The 3,565-nt window shown below is 34.1% G+C and overlaps 1 non-coding gene across 1 annotated transcript; it reads right to left on the bottom strand.

Annotated features, from left to right (window-relative positions):
- Positions 1–3,028: 3,028 nt before the first annotated feature.
- LOC130953673 (small nucleolar RNA R71) lies at positions 3,029–3,132 on the bottom strand. The gene has a single exon (XR_009075839.1). It is a non-coding gene; the product is annotated as a small nucleolar RNA R71 (small nucleolar RNA).
- Positions 3,133–3,565: the final 433 nt, after the last annotated feature.

The raw sequence follows: 3,565 nt of genomic DNA, 5'->3' as shown, positions 1-3,565 counted from the left end.
TTCAATACAATTATTATTACTTTCTATTCAATCCTCTTTTATTCTTTTTCCAAGATATACGTTGCACAACACTTTGATGAATGTGATGATCCGTGACACTCATCATCATTCTCACTTATGAACGCGCATGACTGACAACCACTTCCGTTCTACCTTAGGCCGGGCGCATATCTCTTAGATTCCCCAACAGAATCTTCGTGGTATAAGCTAGATAGATGGCGGCATTCATGGGGATCCGGAAAGTCTAACCTTGTCTGTGGTATTCCGAGTAGGATTCCGGGAATCCGAAAAGTCTAACATTGCCTGTGGTATTCTGAGTAGGATTCCGGGATTGAATGACTGTGACGAGCTTCAAACTCCTGAAGGCTGGGCGTTAGTGACAGACGCAAAAGAATCACTAGATTCTATTCCAACCGGATTGAGAACCGACAGATGATTAGCCGTGCTGTGACAGAGCATTTGGACCTTTTTCACTGAGAGGATGGGATGTAGCCATTGACAGCGGTGATGCCCTACATACAACTTGCCATGGAAAGGAATAAGAAGGATTGAAGGAAGGCAGTAGGAAAGCAGAGATCCAACAGGGATAAGCATCTCCAGACACTTATCTGAAATTCCCACCATTGAATTACATGAGTAACTCTATCTTTATTTTCTGCTTTATTTATTATTCGAAAACTCCATAACATTTATTATCCGCCTAACTAAGATTTATAAGATGACCATAGCTTGCTTCATACTAACAATCTCCGTGGGATCGACCCTTACTCACGTAAGGTATTACTTGGACGACCCAGTGCACTTGCTGGTTAGTTGTGCGGAGTTGTGACTAAGTGTGATTCACGTTTGAGAGCGCTACCAAGTTTTTGGCGCCATTGTTGATGATCACAATTTCGCGCACCAAGTTTTTGGCGCCGTTACTGGGGATTGTTCGAGTATGGACAACTGACGGTTCATCTTGTTGCTCAGATTAGGTAATTTTCTTTTTATTTTCTTTTCAAAAAAGTTTTCAAAAATCTTTCAAAAAATTTTTCTTTATTTTCGTTTTTCTAAAGAATATTTTGGAAAAAAATAAAAGAAAATACAAAAAAATTAGAAAATCATAAAAACCAAAAATATTTTGTATTTCTTGTTTGAGTCGTGAGTCAATTTTTAAGTTTGGTGTCAATTGCATGTTTTAAAAATTTTTATGCATTTTTCAAAAATTCATGCATTCATAGTGTTCTTCATGATCTTCAAGTTGTTCTTGGTAAGTCTCCTTGTTTGATCTTGATGTTTTCTTGTTTTGTGTCTTTTGTTGTTTTTCATGTGCATTTTTGCATTCATAGTGTCTAAGTATTAAAGATTTCTAAGTTTGGTGTCTTGCATGTTTTCTTTGCATCAAAAATTTTTCAAAAATATGTTCTTGATGTTCATCATGATCTTCAAAGTGTTCTTGGTGTTCATCTTGACATTCATAGTGTTCTTGCATGCATCATGAGTTTTGATTCATAATTTTCATGTTGTGAGTCATTTTTGTTGTTTTTCTCTCTCATCATTAAAAATTAAAAAATAAAAAAAAATTATCTTTTCCTTATTTCTCTCAAAATTTTTGAAAATTTGAGTTGACTTAGTCAAAAAATTTTAAAATTAGTTGTTTCTCATAAGTCAAGTCAAATTTTCAATTTTAAAAATCCTATCTTTTCAAAACTTTTTCAAAAATCAAATCTTTTTCATTTTTATCTTATTAATTTCGAAAATTTTAAAATATTTTTCAAAAATCTTTTTCTTAATATTATTTCAAATTTTCGAAAATTATGCTAACAATTAATATGATTGATTCAACAATTTGAAGGTTGTTACTTTCTTGTTAAGAAAGGTTCAATCTTTAAATTCTAGAATCATATCTTTTAGTTTCTTGTTAGCCAAGTAATCAATTTTAATTTTAAAAATTAAATCTTTTTCAAAATATCTTTTTCTTAAAAATCTTATCTTTTTATCATATCTTTTTCAAAATTTTATCTTTTTCAAAAATTTGATTTCAAAATATCTTATCTAACTTCTTATCTTCTTATCTTTTCAAATTTGATTTTATATCTTTTTCAACTAACTAATTAACTTTTTGTTTGTTTCTTATCTTTTTCAAAACCACCTAACTACTTTTTTCTCTCTAATTTTCGAAAATATCTCATCCCTTTTTCAAAATTCTTTTTAATTAATTAATTGTTTTAAATTTTAATTTTAATTTTATCTTCCCTTTTAATTTCGAAAATTATTTAACTCCTTTTCTAAATTAATTTTCGAATTCTCTCTCCCTCATCTTCTCCTATTTATTTATTTATTTACTAACACTTCTCTTCACCTCTCTTCATCTCCAATCACTGCCTCTATCCTCACCCTTGTGTTTGGATTCTTCTTCACTTTTATTCCTTTCTTCTTCTACTAATAATAAGGATCCTCTTTACTGTGACATAGAGGATTCCTCTTCTTTTCTTGTTCTCTTCTCTTGCACATGAGCAGGAACAAGGAAAAAGGCACTCTTGTTGAAGCTGATCCTGAACCTGAAAGGACTCTGAAGAGGAAACTAAGAGAAGCTAAATTACAACAATCCAGAGGCAACCTTTTTGAAATTTTCGAACAAGAGAAGGAGATGGCAGCCGAACCCAACAACAATAATGCAAGGAGGATGCTTGGTGATTTCACTAAACCAACGTCCAAGTTTCATGAAAGAAGCATCTCAATCCCTGCCATTGGAGCAAACAATTTTGAGCTAAAACCTCAACTAGTTGCTCTAATGCAACAGAACTGCAAGTTTCATGGACTTCCATCAGAAGATCCTTACCAATTTTTAACTGAGTTCTTGCAGATCTGTGAGACTGTTAAGACTAATGGAGTAGATTCTGAAGTCTACAGGCTCATGCTTTTCCCTTTTGCTGTAAGAGACAGAGCTAGAACATGGTTGGACTCACAACCTAAAGATAGCCTGGACTCCTGGGATAAGCTGGTCACGGCCTTCTTGGGTAAATTCTTTCCTCCTCAAAAGCTGAGCAAGCTTAGAGTGGATGTTCAGACCTTCAAGCAAAAAGATGGTGAATCCCTCTATGAAGCTTGGGAAAGATACAAGCAGATGACCAAAAAGTGTCCTTCTGACATGTTTTCAGAATGGACCATAATAGATATATTCTATTATGGTCTATCTGAGTTTTCCAAGATGTCATTGGACCATTCTGCAGGTGGATCCATTCACCTAAAGAAAACGCCTGCAGAAGCTCAAGAACTCATTGACATGGTTACAAATAACCAATTCATGTACACTTCTGAGAGGAATTCCGTGAATAATGGGACGCCTCAGAGGAAGGGAGTTCTTGAAATTGATGCTCTGAATGCCATATTGGCTCAGTAAAAGTGTTGACTCAGCAAGTCAACATGATTTCTTAAAGTCTGAATGGATGGCAAAATGCATCCAACAGTACTAAAGAGGCAGCCTCTGAAGAAGCTTATGATCCTGAAAACCCTACAATAGCAGAGGTAAGTTACATGGGTGAACCTTATGGAAACACCTATAATTCATCATGGAGAAATCATC

Source organism: Arachis stenosperma, chromosome 1 (assembly GCF_014773155.1).
Source record: "Arachis stenosperma cultivar V10309 chromosome 1, arast.V10309.gnm1.PFL2, whole genome shotgun sequence".
Classification (NCBI taxonomy): Eukaryota; Viridiplantae; Streptophyta; class Magnoliopsida; order Fabales; family Fabaceae; genus Arachis; species Arachis stenosperma.
The sequence above is the reverse complement of the archived record's forward strand: the minus strand, read 5'-3'. Positions and strand labels throughout refer to the sequence as shown.